Below are 17,112 nucleotides of genomic sequence, written 5' to 3'. Positions count from 1 at the left end.
ACACTCGAACTTACACCTATTGACTCATCATGTTGAGCCGAGTTCAATGGTTGGAATCTCACTCACCCCTACAGATAAGTGTATTGATTGGATGGGAATGAGATGGTTGCGGAATACTTACTGCATCTGTCAGCGAGACAAATGGCGCAAATCCTGTGTGCCGCCGGTCAGAAGAATTGAACATAGCGCATATGAGACATACCTAGAATAATGACACTAGATGAGCTATTAGCACGGTGTCAATTCAAATTGGTTGATCTCGACACATACACAGAATACGGTATTCCGATATAGCGTGTCTAGAACATTTTTGAGTCAGCACAAGTTGCCACCAAGCTAAAGCAAAACATGAGGTACGAACAATCAAATACAGCACGGTCATGAGAGACCAGCGTTGTTTCTGTAGCGAATTCATCGCATGCTCTTGTTTTCTTCTGATACGGGACTCTTCAAGTTGTCACTCACCCAGATGAGTTCAATCTATGACATTCTTAGCGAGTTGGCTGCTCCAGCGATAACATCGACGTACCTCTTGTCCGAGTGTTAAGACTGGAAATATCATGAGAACATCAGCGATTTTTGAATACTGTCCTGCCCACCCCAATCGTATACCACCACGACGCCCGCGGCAACTGCGAAACCGCAAGTCAACTTTAGATCCGGATATCTTGATGCGACAAACCTGTCCAATAGCTGACGAAATTATCCAAATTGATATTCGGCCAGTAACTGCGATCATTTGAGACGTAGGTCATGTTCGAGGGATGGGTGAGCGAGTGAGAATGTCAGTGATGTATGACGATAGCGTTCGTGCTAGATATACCACCGTTCAGCGCTAGCCCTTGTATCACCAAAATCGATCGGGTGAAACGGTGCGAAATCAATCAAAAAGCCGGCAATCAAGTACTGTTCCAACTCGGAGCCTTGGTCGGTTCAGAAATGAAGTCCGAACATCCGCAGCACCAACTGCAATTGCAACCCCCCCGTACACCATCGCATGCAAAACAGATGATTACGCTTGTAACATAACATGGCTCAAAGACAAGGAATCTTCGAACTAGGTCGCTTGAAGGTTCCGGTTATCCCTAAAGCAGGTTGGACGTCATCACGACACAACAGGCCGCCGGTAATCAAATAACAAGGATAGGGGCGACAACTTGAACTCCACCACCAAATGTCAGCACGTCCTCCCAACCAACCCAGTCTTCCCCGTATTAAACTCGAGCTGAGCGAAGATGCATTAAAAGCAATCAACGCGCGCCTCCTTGAGCTCGATGTCGTCAAAAACACCCAAGCCATCCATTTTTCGCCCATGTTCTCAATCTATGCCACAACCGTCCTGCTCGCAGCTATCATAACGGCGTGCCCGGATCTCCTTGATCAGAGGTATGCACGCGTGGAAGAAGCGATGCAAGCGCTGTGCGAGAATTTAAGACTGCAAGAGGATTTGAGGGAGGCGATTGAGAAACAGGATTTTACAGATGTGTTGAATATTGGTGTGTCACGTCGTTGTCGGAAAGCTGAGACTGATTGAAATTATGTAGAAATGCTGCAGAAGCCTGCTCGCGCGAACAGTATGTTTCGCTGTGCTCTCATTATCATGCCTGCTTGTCTCATATTCGTGTTTTTGAACCAGTACGTTTGCTTAACAGAAGGAGAACATTATAGGGGCAGGACTGGGCAGAACGAGGTGAAATAGTGTAAAAGTACACCTGCGGTATGCGAATCAGCAAGGAATCAGAGTTTCACGTCGGAATTGTAACCCAGTGCATACACCCACTAATACTTATCACCTTTTCTGACTTTCTTCATAACCGCCTCTACATATCCATCCATATCTTTCTCCCAGCGCTTCACAGCACCATTCCGAACAACATAAAATGCCCTTTCCTCCTTCACATCACTTTCATCCTCGTCATCATCGTCCTCTCCCTCCATCAGTTGCTTCATGAACCATACGTCATGGCTCACCAACACCAAAGCTCCCTCGAAACCCTCCAACGCCTCCACCAGCCTATCCACAGTGCCCATATCCAAATGATTCGTGATTTCATCAATCACAAGCACATGAGGTGCATCATACAGAATGATCGCAAACGCAATGCGGTTCCGCTGTCCTCCACTGAGGTTTGCGATTTTCCGCAGAACAGTATTTCCACTCACGCCGACAGTGCCAAAGTGCGCCCGACATTCTTGTTCTGAAAGCTCAGGATGCCGGGAGCGCATCTCTTCAATGGGTGTACGGGTGAGTGTGAGCTGATCGACCACGTGTTGCGAGAAGTAGCCGATGCGGAGCGAAGGGTGTCGGTATACTTCTCCTGTTGTCGGCTGCGTCACGCCCACCATCATGTTTAGCAGCGTTGTCTTCCCGCACCCATTTGGGCCAAGCAACGCTATGCGAGCATGGGGCCCGACATCCAAGCTGACGTTCGTCAGTACATCCTTGCTCGAATTTGGATAGCGGAACGATGCATTCTTTACAGTGAACACAGATCCGTGGTACCGCAACGGAGGAGGATCCGGAATCTTAATCGACGCCGTCTTCAAGGCCTTCTCAATCTCAATCTCCGCGCGCGCTGACGTGTGGTATCCGGCCCAATAAGACACCTTGAACCGCTTCCCGTCCTCCGTCTTCTCCATTCCAAGGCGTTCAAGCTTCTTCTTCCGGCTTGCTACTTGCCCGAGCCGCTTGTCATCCCCTGTCGCACGAGCCTGCTGTACATTGTGCTGGATGCTTGCTACGAGCTTCGCTCGCTTCTTCGCCTGCGTATCCATCAGAGCCTGCTTCCGTACTCGCTGCTCCTCGCTTGTACTTTCGTAATCTGCAAATGACCCCGCGTGATATTTCAACATCTTGTCCCGCAGAATAATCGTTTCCGTCGTCACGGCATTCAAGAACGCCCGGTCGTGCGATACAATGACAAGCGTCAGTCCCGCTGTTTCATTGATCAGATATTCTTGCAGCCAGAGGATCGCAGGCAAATCAAGGTGGTTCGCTGGAACCATGAGTAAGTGAACATTATGTCATATAAAATGACTCACTTGGTTCGTCGAGTAGGAGGATGTCTGGGCCAACAAATAGCGCTTTTGCAAGCGCAATCTGCATCCGCCATCCACCGCTCAAGGTCTGTACCCTGGCATCGATTTGAGCCTCCCCAAATCCAAGCCCTCGCAGGATCTTTCTCGCCTTTGCTTTCCGCGCATCGAAATTGATCAGCGCGAATTTATCGAAGACGTCGGTAATGAGTTCCGTCGCCATGTCAGATGAGATGTAGACTTGTGGATCCTGAGCTTTCAGTGCAGTGAACTCAATTTCTATCGCGAGCTGCGCCTGACGGGCGTCATGTCCGCGTGTGCCAGAGCGTTTCTGTGCGAGTTGTTGTGCGGTGATCACGCGAGCCTCCATTCGAGAAATGAGAATGCTGTGAAGCGCAACATTTAGCTGGGCGGTGTTTGACGAGGTGGACTGAGGTGTATCTCCGAGCATTGCGTGCAAGACTATAAAGCGGGTTTTAGCTTGCGCAAACTGTATGAAGAAGTAATTTACCTTCATATTCACGCAAAACCTTCGTGCATTCTTTGTCTGCTTCAAGTACTTCATTCAACACAGTGGTGTTCTCATCAAAGGTCTCAAGCTGCGCGATGTGAAGGATATTGAGATTGCTTGGCATGGCAAGGATATTATCCGCCATGCATCTCATCAACACTGTGTTGTCCACATATAAGCATGTTTTTGTACCACAAAAGAGAGTACTGACTCGTCTTTCCGACCCCATTCTGCCCCACGAGACCATATCGCACGCCATCCTTGAGCCGCAGATGCGCATCGACGAGGAGATCGAGGTTATTGACGCTGATGTTGACGGTATGCATGTCAATGTCTTTAGACGATGTCTCGAGGGTCTCGCGGTGAAATCGGCTCTGCTGGGCAGTTGCTACAATTTTGGGCTCTGCTTCTGTGGGTTGTGATGGGGAGGCAGACGCAGCAGCAGCCTTCTTTTGCGCGCGTTTCATGCGACGGGCCTCGATAGATGACATAGGTTTCGGTTGGTCTAGAGGTGGAGAATCATCCGTTGAAGGGCCAGACGCTGATACTGACATCGAAGTCCTTCATCGATACTATCACATCAGACTCAAAACGAGAAAGTGAAAGCTGAACGCAAACCCTGAGGATGTCTTCACATCTCCCTTGCCAAGGGTAGCATAAAACTGGTTGATCTTCTCAGGGTCCACCTCAGCCTCGTCGAGAAACATCTCCGTGGCGTCTCGTATGTCCTTGGCTTTATCGGACATGGACATGACGGTGAGCATGGATGTGAGGTAGTTGAGCGCGCTGGGCTCCAGGGAGATCTGAAAGTCGTCTAGATGGGCTTTGAACTGGGTTGCTAGTGCATTTGAGGCCATGAGGATGTTGCTTGAGTCGTAGGTCTATTCTTGATGGGCCCATGTTGTCCTGGGTATTAAAAACTTGGTGACGACTCACATCTAGTTCAGCGTTCTCTCGGTACCGTCTCGCATGATGCAGTGCTATTATTAATTTTGGCGTGAATCAAGTCTGTTTTGCAAGGTTTGGCACAGGAATTTCGCTATTCCGCGTAAATTCTTGAGTCACTACAGTCACCTGGCCATGGTCGTAGTCAGACCTTGAAGATACCCTCGGGACCGACGGGAACCGTCCTTGTGACGTGGTTTTATGTTTTAAACGAGTAATGGGCTGATACGGACGCGTTAGTACTAATGGCATTGTAGTCAACATCAAGAGCTCAAACCTCAAGATTAACCGCTTAAGCATCGCTTCACGCTGTTTCATCGCGCGAAACCGACGAGAACCTTGGCAGGACCCATGCCATACCCCAGGATAAACGTTTCATCTGCGGGGTAACGCATGCGTTGTAAATGGACCAGATCAGACCCTTCTCAAGACAAATCGAGTCGTCAAGACTCAAGACAACTTCAATCACACTGAGTCCAGTTTTGTCATTGATCACACGTCTTCCAACAGTTGTAATCCGTTCGGGATACTTTATAATGCATTGTCCGTCCCATTTAGCGGCCGATAAGGTGTACAGGACAGCGAATCATCATTCATAACGAGTGAAGATGACCTGTGTATCGGTGGCCTTAAATAACAGGTGCAAGAGCCACCTGGAGCCAATCTACCGTCTAGTCACTTTGACATTATATACTCTTGCAAGCAAGCAATGTCTCTTCCTGAGAACATGACCGTGCTTGTTGTCGGTGCAGGCCCCGCGGGTGTCACAGCTGCTCTTTCTCTCGCCCACCACGGGTGCCATGACTTCGTTGTCGTGGATGCCGTAGCCGAAGGATTGAGAGCATCGAGGGCGGTCACCATACACTCTGCAACCGTCGAGGTAAGTTATTTGTGCATTCATAAGAACGCCCACTGATGTTCTCATGATCTTAAGCTTTAGCCATCAGAGGAAAGGGCTTCAAAATCACATCCCGTAGTTCGCAAATCTTTGAGGCCAAATTTGACTCTTTAAAGAAACATTCCGCCCACCCTTACGCGCTCTATATCCCTCAAAATGTAACGAAGCTTGTACTTGGGCAGAAGTTGCAGAGCCTTGGTGTTCAAGTGCAACGTCCGCACAGGGTAGTAGGAATGAAACTGAACGAGAAGGACTCTCGCGTCACCGACGTGTCCTTTGAAGACGGTCAAGTTATCAGAGCTAGATACACTATCGGCGCAGATGGGTCCCGCTCAATTGTGAGACCTCAGTGACCGCCAGTCTGGCTTGGTGGAATGTCTGATGACCATTTCCAGATCCGTACCATCGCCGGTATGGGGTTCTCTGACTCAGAAGGCCCAAATGCAGCCGAAAACGCATTGGTTCAAATGGTCTCTGGAGATGTCACATTCGAGCCTGAACCTGTCGATCCATTCACCCTCGAGGGCTACCTCAGCGGCACAGTTTTTTCAGGCAATTTCTTTTTTTTTGCACCGTTCGGCAACAGCTTCAATGCCGAGCTCAAGGGAGACGAAAAGCCCACTACGAAATCAATCTTTCGCGTAGGTTGTGCCGTACCTGGAAAGAACGGAGAGCCCCCGTGCTCCACCAAAAGAGTACATCCAGAAGTTGATTGACACATACGGGCCAGCGTGCATAACATCAGATCCGTCCCTTAACCCGAGACCTGTCAAAGTCGATCAGCCGGTCTGGTCAACACGTCACAGAAGCCATTCCGCCATCGCCGATCGTATCTTCACGCGTTTTGGAGCCGCTATCTTTCTAGTTGGCGATGGAGCCCATATACATTCCCCTGCTGGCGGTCAGGGCATGAACCTGGGCATGAGGGACGCGAACTTCCTTACAGAGGCTATCACAAAGCATATTCCCGATGGGGATGATGCCATTTTTCAGGAAATCGCGGACGCTCGTCACGCACGAGCACTAGAAACCATCGGATTTACCAAGACACTTTCGAATCTCACAGGCCTTACGTACGATCCATATGCTTGGTGGATGCCGTTCAGTGGGGCCTCCGTCCGCGATCTGGTGCTAAGGATATTGGGCGGATTTGATTGTGTGCAGTCGAAGGTTGCATGGGGCCTGAGTGGGCTTGGAAGACGGTAATTGCATATTTTTGGATGACTTGGTTACCATATTTTGTATACGATCATTCAACACATTTGTATTTCTTTTTTTCAAAGATAGGATAAACATAAAAGTATCAAATGTTCCAAGGCGGTTTATCTACTGGCTGCGGTCATTGAACAGACTTGAATATGCTCTTGAATCTACATACTAGTAGGACGCGCCGGCTTGCTGACTCGTCAGTGATGTCGGATTTTACACGCCTTTGGTAAAATGAAGCAATCAGACCAACTGGATCTTTGAGAACATTGCAGACAAAGTAGGCAAAATCATGCGGACTGGTACTTATCAGGTACCGGACTTTGAAAAACATTACGCAATGAGCTATAGTTAGAGCTTGCTCGCGCGCACTCTCAGACTGGTGACCTGCATAGTACTGGTCGGTCTAGCCCACTTGTACATGGATCAATTCGAACTGGAACGTAATTACTTACAGCACTGTCACATGATGGTATGATAGACCTGCTTCCCCTGCAGTGCGTCTTGATCAGATCAAGATAAGCGAAAGCTTCGTCGAGGCCACAGTCCAGATATCCTGCATGTACTATCCGCAGATCACTACTGTAAGCAAAACCGAATTCAGTGTTCGTACGTTGGTGTCAGCACGTAACACAAAACTGGCCCGAAACACAGATGTACGCTCCATTTGCATGTTATCTACTAATATCTTCTGATTTTCATGCAGGTCGTCATCACACTTGTTCCGTCGCCTGGAGATGGGGAGAGCGTGATGAGTAACAGCTTTAGTCCGATACCTTGGAAGGTACGCAGCCACCACCGTAACTTAGCATGATAAAGAGTCAAGACAAGTGGTTGACACGTGTCGTTGTTCCAGATCCTTACGTTCCCAGCCAATAGTGAAATAATATCTTTTCCAATGACTTGAGTACTCAAATACTGCTGTGACAGGCACTACATACCGTTCAGTCGCTATACACTCAGAGTAATGGGGTATCACTATTACCTTATTCCATGTGACTGATGAAAATGTCAAGGATTGCCGTTTGCACAGTCAAGGAAAAGGAAAATGGCATCCTGATCCCCCAGCTTAGTGAAACACTTACGGTAGGGCGAAATTTGTATCATCCGATTGCTCGTTCTCATGTTACTTCCTTAAGAAAGGTGGCGAGATCGTACTCAAGTTAGCGCAGAAGGAAGGCGGGTTGCATTGGAAGTTAGCTTTCCATCCTCCGCTTTATACTGAAAAGAACCTCCATGATAGTAACACGGGCATCACTGCAGAACAAGTATATGTCTCAACCGATTTTGGGGATAAGCACGGCGACCGACGAGTCACGGTCGCCTCCGATGTGTTGCACCAGGCTACACCTGCATTTGCTAATGACGATTTCATAATAAAGAATGAGTACGAGGATACCAGGCTTGCTCTATGCTTAATCGAGGAGGACGGTGAACGTCTGCCTATCGTTGATTTGGGCACACTCCCGTCTGTTCCTGTGCGACCTCTTAGTTACTGAGCTGACGACATCCCTTGCAGAAAGAATCAAATATTTACAATCAGTGGACCGTTATATCTACAAGCCTACGCCATGGCAGAACAAATGGGTGCGTTTAGGCGTATTTACAATAAGGAATTACTTTAATCTCCTCGTTGTCCCCAGTGGGAAAGCCGCTCGAATTGACAGATTGTGCTCCGTTACTGGGACCTATGGCTGTAGTCGATCTCCCCGAGGTGTGTCTCCTCTATGTATTGCTAACGCTAAGCATTCTTATTCACGTCATTCTTATGAAGTCTGCATTTATACTTTATACCAAGCGAAACGGGTCAACCATGCTTCAGCAGCCCTAGTGCCTTGTATTTCAAAATAGAATAGCACCGAAGTTCGCGAATAGCGATGGGTCCCCACTGTCGTTGCATACCAGATTTTAATGCGATCTAATTCAAATATTACCATCCCCTGCCAAATTTTTGTAAGCGCCGCCTCAAATAGCAATCACATCGGGGTGAACGATATTTAAAAGAGGTTTATATGTTGTACAAAATGTGAAAACAATATTTGATATTTAAACTAACATAAAGATGGGTGCACGACTTCAAATTTTGGTGGTGTTTTGTGTGTCATCCAAAATATCAAATATTCACAACCATATTCCCACAGACAATATGTCAACAAATATAACAAATATAATCAGATTTTCCATGTCTGCTTCAATTTAAAGTTTGCTTCTTACATAAAACTTTGGAGAAAACTTGAAGTTTTGCCAAAGCTTGACATTTAAATCGAGTTTTAATGTCATGTCATCTGTAAAACTTCAAGTTTTCTCCAAAGTTTTACATGGAAATTGAACTTTAAGTTGAAGCAGACATGAAAAATCTGACTATATTTCTTATGTTTGTTGACATATTGTCTGTGGGAATATGGTTGTGAATATTTGATATTTTGGATTACACACAAAACACCACCAAAATTTGAAGTCGTGCACCCATCTTTATGTTAGTTTAAATATTAAATATTGTCTTCACATTTTGTACAACATATAAACCTCTTTTAAATATCGTTCACCCCGATGTGAATCAAAGATCATAGATCTGGATCAGATTCCAAGTCACGAAGGTCCATTTGGGGTGTACCCTCGCCAGCATTCAAACAATGTAGAATACATCCTCCATGGACAGTGGTCAGCCAGAGTAGATGATATCGGAGTTTTTGGCTAACAGTCTACAAAAGATACATCAATACAAGTAGAGGGTGGATCGAACTTGACAAGCGAAGGTCGAGGCTTGATGTGGTGAGGTTACATATGACACTGTCTAACATTAGACGAACAAATTAGAGGTAATACAACAATACAGGATCTTGAACGCACTGAGATGCACACTCCCTGACTCCCACAATTAGGAGGAGGGTTTTGACCAACGCGAACGGTCAGGCACCTGTATCAAAAAATTCCCACTACAGTATCTCTAGTGTCCTGATGTCCATCATCTCGTTGATGGAAGCCACGTCTTCGACTTGTGCAATGATCTCATGATCTGACGCGATTCTCTTGTATTCTCCGCCACGCTGCTGCGCTAGTAGAAACGCGCCAAAAGGTTGTCCAAGACGAACAATCAATTGCAACGCTTGCAAATGAGACTCTGATTCAGCCCAACAGTTTCCAGGAAGCTTGACGGGTAAATCGTGCGACGGAGACTGAGGCGCGGACCAAAAACCTTCCTCACTCTGCGTATCGTCCGAGAAATCTTCCTTGCTCCGCATATCGTCTTGGAAACCTTCCTCGCTCTGCGTACTATCCCAAAAATCAGACGGTTCTGCGAAGTCAGGCAACTTGAGGAGGCGCCGATTCCACGGATAGACCAACAAGAATGTCTGGCGGATGGGCTTCGCTGGTGAAAATTGGACCAACTTATCTTCCGTGGTGATCAACAGATGATGAAGTCCGTGTGCCTTGACTTCATACGTGAAATACGTCTTCTCGCCTTGATCCTGTCTCCGTCTGGATTCTGTGACAAGGAATGTGATACAGGGCAGATGAAGCCGACGTTGAGAGAAACGGGGCGCGCTCAAGTTGTCAAGCGCGCTGTACAATCTTGAAGCCCAATCTACAGACACGGTATTCCGCAGCGAGAGAATAGTCTCCTGAAACTGATCTTCAGACAAAGATGGTAGAGTGCGTGACGGAGCTGTATACGAGGCAATTTCAGCTGGTAGACAACTATTGAACCCGGATGATCGTCCGGCCCAGTCCAGGGCAGTGATGTCGCCCGACTGAGCTACAACCTCCTGCAAGAGCCTCCCGAGAGCGTTCTGCTTCTCACCGTAGTTTACGGGTAGGTGAATGCCGAAGATGCCGAATAATGAGTATGCAATATCTTCCTGTAACGTGGTGACACGCATCGACGCCCATCGGAGTTTCTCTCGGACGCCGCTCATCCCTGGACGGAATGCGACGAGGGTGCGTGAATCTATACCTGTCGCATCTTGCAACTCCTTCATGATAGCAACAGAGTCTTTGTGGTTGGGGGAGCGGTCGTTCAGATAAAGGGTCCAGTCCTTCTGGTAAAAGAGCACGACTTTGGGAGCCACGAGTTCCTGAAATGTCCATCCGCGCCTGTTCCACTCACTCTTCGCCAATGCGCCAGACTTGGACGAAGGCGGAACATCCGAAAGGTAGACAATCGTGAGAGCTGAGTGGTGATACCAGGTAAACATGGAGTTGACTGATTCTTGCACCTCTACATTGTTAGTTTTGTCGATGCAGCATGTAACACTCCACGCCCAGAGATATCCCGCATCACGAGAAGTTTTGCAGAATGACTGCAACTTGACGACGCTATCGACTGGATCCAACCTGTACACGTCTTCCTCCTGGATGTCCCGCAGCAGCAGCTCCTCTCTTTCCCACCTATGTGATAGCGTGGTATAGTGGAAGTACGGCGCCACCACGTCTTTGATGCGCTTTCTTTGAAGGTCTGCGTGCTTCGTAGTTGACGATACAAGCTCCTTGTACTGTGTGCTCGTTTCAAAGGCGCTTATCTGCGCCTTTCGATCACACAAGCGCCCAGTGGAGGTGTTAATTAGACGAAGCGGGGCGTTCTCAAGTTGAGATTCAGTAATCTCCCGAATAGTAACTTCCACGTCAGATCGATCGACATACTGCTGGCGCAGCTCTGGATAAACAGCTAAGTATCCTGTCGTATGGGTCACATGTTCAGCACTCACTTTGTATTTGTATGTCGGGGGAATGTTCCAACTTGGAGAGCATGTTTTGGAAGGCTTCGATTGCTTCATCGTAGCGTTGTGCGCCACAAAGCGCCATATGTTTCACCTCGTATCCACGATAAGATGAAGGATTGAGTTCAATAGCCTAAGTATCGCCAAAATGAGCATTGGCGATAAAATGGTTAATGAAATCGCACTGCTTGCGCATCAACAATGGCACCTTCCCATAGCATTTTTTTCGACTTCGCCATACTGCGATTCGCATAAATGGTATCAGTTGCAGAATCTAGGTCGATCGCCGCTGAGTATAGTTCAATAGCCCTGTCATATTCGTCTGCAGCGAGGGCTGCGTCTCCATTTGCAGCAAGGACGGCATCACCGCTCGCAACGAGAGCAGCATCTAAATTGGCAGCATAGCGCGCACTGCAATTTTGCTTAAAAGCTGAGTTAAATGTGGGTAAGGATTGTAACCTGTATGACATTGCGGAAAACTTGCCAATGGACCAATCAAGGCAAGCGACCTTCGTAGTTTCATCGCTCTCATCCATCATACATCGAAATGATCTAACAGCTTCGATAAGTCTACCCGCGCAAAGAAGTGCCTCGCACCATTTTTGGTGTGCAGTTTGCCACAAGGACTTCAGGTCCCATCCGAAGAGCTGTATAAAGCACGTAGTTTGGCATGTAGAGCACATTCGGTTGCATCATATCAACGTACCACAGCGAAGTCCTCATACGTAGAATGAATGGCTGATTCAGACGAGAAGCCAATGGCATTAACAGCATCGGCGAAATGGTCAGCAGCTTCGTTGTGATACCCACCATCCAAGGCATTGGTACCCAGTTGGACAAGAAGATAAGCCTCAAGTACGAATCAAGAACAAATACTGTCAATCGATGCAAGAACCTTGCATTTTGTTAAATGTAAGATGCTCACTTTCACGACGCCATACGCAATATCATCTACGTTAGGACAAGTGATGGGAAGTTCTTGAAGGCGCTGCATTCTATCCACTCGTTGATTTGCATTGAAGAGTGCGATGACCTGGAATTCGGGATGAAAGAGGTAGTATGTGAGTGAAACTAAACTTGCCTTGATCAATAGAAGTAAATGAACAGTCTTTGAATTTTCGTTCGTGAACCTGAATGCGAGGTCAAATGCTTTCATCGCGTCCTCAAATTGCATTTTCCCGCAGAGTGCAATACCCTTCGAGATCAAACCCGACAACGAGGGCTGAATGTTTACGGACTGTGTCACCATGAAAATTAGCCTATCTGGAGAAGTGGAGGGTTGTGGTATTTCACCTTGCATGCATCAACAAGAGCACAATCCCAATCAAGTTTTCGCGCCATAACGACGGAGCGATTGGCATAGGAGTTATACTTGCTACCGTCGGCGTCGATCTCCTTTGTTAGCAGCGCTTCAGCAATATGCAAGTCTCCGATTAAGCACGCATTGCGTATTGTCGTATTCATGGAGAGGATCTGCGTGGAACATGGTCACGTTGTGTGATCACAGTCAAGGATGAAAGACATACCTTGGGTTCTAAAGCTTGAGGCTTTACATGAAAATTAGAGGATAGGACAAAGGGACGGTAAGTCAATGCAAACTTACCTTGTTGTTCCACTGACCACCTGGGGTGTCCTTGCACAAATTGAGCTGCCGAAGGGACAAAAATAAGGGGGTCTTACAATATTCAATGAATGTTCCATATGAGCATACACCGGCAAAGTGTCTTCGGGTATTGCCCACTCTAAGACTTTTTGATTATGACCCCCACTCAAGAGATGCTTTCCATCTGCGGAGAAGGTGACACAGCACACTGCACCGGAGTGCTTGAATGCGGAAATGGTTCGTCGATCCGAGAGGCGCCAGAGACGCACATAGGTGTCATGAGATGCAGAGGCAACGAGCGTACCAGCAGAATTTAGGGTAATGGCGTTGATGAATTTGGTGTGCCCGCTCCAAGGATCATCAACCTGATTCCAGGTCAATGAATCCCAACAACGTATGGTGGGATCAGAAGCAGAACCCGCCGAGAGAAGCTGTCTGCCATTGGGCGTCCACACGAGTGAGATATTGTTTGCTGGACTGATCGCCGCGTGAAAGTTTGCGATACAATCCCTCGTGCGCGGATTCCATATTTGGATATCACTAAATGTCGCGATGGCAAGAAGTTCGCCATCTGGCGAATACCGAACGCAATAGACTGCCGCACGACAGGGGATTGGGTTTCCTTGCAACTTCCACGTTTTTGCGCACCAAAGCTTTGTGGTTTGGTCCCGTGAGCCAGTTGCCAGTACTTTGCTATTGGGAGAAAAATGCATCGAGAAGATTGACCAAGAGTGGGCTTTAATGGCGGTGAGAGATTCACCAGTGACGCCGTTCCAAACGATGAGCTCTCCCTTGTCATCCCCACTTATGATGACTTGCCCGTCTCGTGATATCACCACTGCCCACACGCAGTCACGATTCCCCTGCATATTTTTCAACATCAGGCCATTTTTCAAGTTCCACAGACGAAGGGTCTTGTCTTTCGAGCCCGTCACCATACGACTTCCATCAGGGAAGACCGCGATTGCGAGAACATTGCTTTTGTGATCTTCGAACGCTCGAACGGACGTGTTAATGACGGACTGCCCTGGGCTTTCCGCCATTCTGGGAGAGGTTTTGCTAATGGCCTGTAACAAGTTGCGTGCGCTGGTCTCGTGAAGCCGCCTTCAAGTTGTCTGAGGAGGGAATGTGTCACACATTATTCCCTTCTCAGACAAGGCGGCTGGAGACTACGCGCGCGCCTAGCTATACATAGAAGTTTCGCGTTTGTGTCCCAAATTCCCACGAAATAGTGTTCTCACAGTTCGGTCTTGGTTTGACACTCTGGTTCGACCAGGCCTCAACTTTTGCCCTTCTTCCACTCCGTGTGTGTAGACTCTAGACGGACTGGTCTAGAGTATATGTAGCTTGCGTGCGCTAATGGATCTTTCTGCATTCTCACCCCTTGTAATGGGTCAGTATTTCTTTTTCTTCTTTCCATTCTGAAACTTTTGTAGGCAGGGACCAAGCCTCCTATCTGCGCTGTGTGCTAGCCATCGATGGGATTCCGTGGTTGTGGCCTTCTCCACTATTGACGCACCCGTTTTCTATCTCGAGATCCTCCGTCTCACAGACTGGTTCATCATCCAGAAGCGCGTTGCGCACTAATGTATTGTAGTCAGCGCCAAGAGATATGAGCGCTCAAGGCTCAAGCATCCTCCCTACACCCCCTTTCATCGCGTGAAACGCACGAGAGCTTTGGCAGGACCCGTGCCATACGCCAGGATAACCTGTATGACATCCCACCTTCGGAGCAGCTTATGTGTTGTCAACGGAGCAGACCAGACCCTTCTCAGGACAAATCGAATCGCCAAGTTCACCAGGATGGGTCAACTTTAGTCAGTCCGAGTCCAGTTTGGTTATTGGCTACACATTTTCCGACAGTTGCCGTCCGTGCGGGGTGCTACTTTGTAATGCATGTCTGTTCAGTGGCCGATCGGACGTGCGCGATAGTAAATCATCCTTCATAACAAAATAAAGCGATACACATAGACATGTACCATAATGCGATGTGGCACACCTTCATGTATGCTTTCATCTTCGCACGCTTAGTAGTTAGCATCCTGTTCAATAAGCTCGATGGCTTTCGCAGAGTGGGGCTTAATAGAACACTTGAAGGGCTTCGGATGACTGAAATCGTGTCTATTCAGACCGACGCCAGACACGATAAGATATGTAACATACCTGATTGTGCCGGATGAGGGATCAACCTCAGGGGTGATCTCAACACCGTTCTCAACGACTTTGGAAATGTCGAATACGGCCAGTGACATCGCAACGGAGATCCAGACGGAGGCTTCAGCGAGGTGGATACCTACACATCAAAGAAAAGAAACATCAGAAAATTTATCGGCGTTTTCTGTGAGTTGAGCGTACCTGGACAGATACTGCGAAGCACAAAGTTAGTATTTCACAGGTAACCAACTCTATGCTCACCGTCTCCCAAAACCAAAGCAGATTTTCCGGGGGTCAGTCTCAGGCTTCTCTCCATCATTAGACAAAAAGCGTTCAGGGTTGAATTGCAAGGGACTAGTATATGTTTGTGGGTCGTTGAGCATGAACCTGTCATTACATTACATTCTGTTAAAATATCAAATGCAGAGAATGGGTGTACCAACCAAACGTTAGGTATTACAAAGGAACCTTTTGGAATGAAATACCCGTCATGAATGTCATCCTCAGTGACACAGTGGGGTAAAGCTGTTATTGAGATACCGTTCGGTAACGAAAGAATGTGATAAACAAAATACACGGACCGGTAGGGGCGACAACATTCCATCGTAGTACTTCTTTAGCAAGTGCCTCAGTATAGGGGAGAGAGCCTCTGTCGGTGAAGGAGGGAAGACGATCGGGACCGATGACAGCATCTATTTCAGCCTGAGCCTTCTTCTGTACATCATGGAATAGTGTCATGGCCAGGAAGAACGAGTAGATCGCAGAAATAGTCTGAGGAAAGCAGGGTAATACTCTGATTAGCAATAGATGGGGAGGGACTGACCGTGTCGGCACCGCCGCCATATAGAGACACGGCAGACCACTTCACAGCATTCTCGTCTTCTACGGACAACGTACATTTTTCTAACAGATTCGAAGTAAAAGACTCCGGGGCAATTCCAGCTGCCTGTAAAAATTAGAATTCTACACATGATCGCAAAACCACAGATGTTGATCACCATCTGATCCTTGACGAAATTGTACGGTGTAAAAACCATCTCTTCGACGGTCTTACGCCATTCAGGGACTAGGCGCTTGAAGCCGGCACCAGGGAACCATTCGGGGGCTTTGACCACTACAAAAGGTGAGGGAAATAGAAGCAAACATCTGGATACTATAGCTTACAGAATGGCATAAAATCAGCCACAAAAGCACCAGGAGCAGTGGAACGCGAGAATGAATCTAAAGCGCGATCCGCAAGGTCAACGAAAGGATCGTCGTTCTTCGCCACTTCATAACCATAAGAGATGCGCAGGATGATGGCACCAGCGGTGCTATAAAAATCAAGATCACGTTGATGCAGAGACAAATAATACATACTGTCGGATGTGTGCCTGTAGTTGGCCTGGTTTTGTGAGCACACGCTTAAGAAATCGGCGAGTCTCGACCTCTTCGATCTGGCTGTATTTGCCTACTGCAGCTCGGCTGCCAATCACGCGGTGAATGTTCCTGCGGTACCGGCGAAAGCGGTCACCATCAGGGAGAAGGACCAGGCTGTGTTTCCAGCCAACAAGTTCACCGCCAACAGGAAGAATAGGACGGTCAGAGTACAGTGTGCTCTTCTTGTTCAGCATGTCTATTGCAGCCTTGACGGAGTTCAGTACCACAATGTGTTGACCCATAACTTGGATGTGCAAGATATTACCTGCAGACAAGACCTTGAAATGCGTGATATCGGTGAAACGGTAGGTACTCACCATATCTCTTGCCCCACGTAGCGAAGGTGAGCCAGGGCTTGATGTGAGGCATGTCTAAGATGTTCCCGATGAGAGGCCACCCCGGGGGACCAGGCGGATATGGTGCAGGATTCTTCTTGTTGAAGACCCACATTAGAAAATATACTCCAGCGTAAGCAAGGCATAGTTGTATGTCGAGCCAAGTGACGTTGGCGAGTGTCAACATGGTCTACAGAGCAGGGTTGTGTGATGGGAGTGAAGGCCCGGGATCATATGAGATGAGTCCTTTCGGCTTATATATACCTGAACTCTGCATAGGCTTCATT

Source organism: Suillus fuscotomentosus (genome assembly GCF_016647785.1).
Source record: "Suillus fuscotomentosus strain FC203 chromosome Unknown F5891scaffold_189, whole genome shotgun sequence".
NCBI lineage: Eukaryota > Fungi > Basidiomycota > Agaricomycetes > Boletales > Suillaceae > Suillus > Suillus fuscotomentosus.
This window is presented reverse-complemented; position numbering follows the sequence as displayed.